This window comes from Mastomys coucha, unplaced genomic scaffold, assembly GCF_008632895.1.
Source record: "Mastomys coucha isolate ucsf_1 unplaced genomic scaffold, UCSF_Mcou_1 pScaffold21, whole genome shotgun sequence".
Classification (NCBI taxonomy): Eukaryota; Metazoa; Chordata; class Mammalia; order Rodentia; family Muridae; genus Mastomys; species Mastomys coucha.
The window spans coordinates 51,675,795-51,676,723 of record NW_022196904.1 but is presented as its reverse complement, the minus strand read 5'-3'; positions in this window follow the sequence as shown (position 1 = coordinate 51,676,723).

Below are 929 nucleotides of genomic sequence, written 5' to 3'. Positions count from 1 at the left end.
ATTTCTGTGTCTCCATTTCTATTGCTTTGATTGAACTGTCTGTCTCTGTACCAATAGCAATTTTAATAGCTACTACTTGGTAGTACTTGCTTGAGGTCAGTGATGGTGTTTCTCTCAGAAGTTCTTTTACTTTTAAGAATTGTTTACAGGTTTACAGCGGATGAAGTGTCTCCTCAGGTCTTTAGGCTGTGTTTCCTTTGACTATTTCCTTCCCACTTGTCCGTCGGTGGTCTCATTTGCTGAGCAACTGGAGTCCCGGTCAGAAAGTGCTCACCAATGCCTTCATCCAGTGAGAAAGGGCTCACTAACGCTTTCATCCAGTCAGAAAGTGCTCACCAATGCCTTCATCTAACACCACCTTTACTTTCCCTCTAGCGGTTCAGAGTCTCGGGTTTTATATTAAAGCGTTTCATCTGTTAAAAAAAAAGAATTGTTTTTGCTATCCTGTTTTTTGTTTGTTTGTTTTTCAATATGAAATTGAGAATTACTCTTTCTATGTCTAAAAAGAACTGTGTTAGAAATCTGATGGGGATTGCATTGAATTTATAGGTTGCTTTTTGTAGGATAGCCATTTTTACTAAGTTAATCCTATCAATTCATAAGCATGGCAGATCTCTCCATTTTTTGATGTCTTCTTCAATTTATTTCTTGAGAAACTTGAAGTTCTTGTCATACTGATCCTTCATTTGTTTGGTTAGAGTAACTCCAAGATATTTCATATTATTCATGACTAAAGTGAAGGGTGTTGTTTCACTATTTTCTTTCTCATTTGTATATCATTTGTGTAAAGCAAAGGTATTGATTTGTTTGAGTTTATATCATATCCATTTGCTTTGCTGAAGTTGTTCACCAGTTGTAGACGTTCTCTGGTAGAACTTTAGGGTTTTCTTATTTATACTATCATAGCTTCTTTAAATAGTGACACCTTG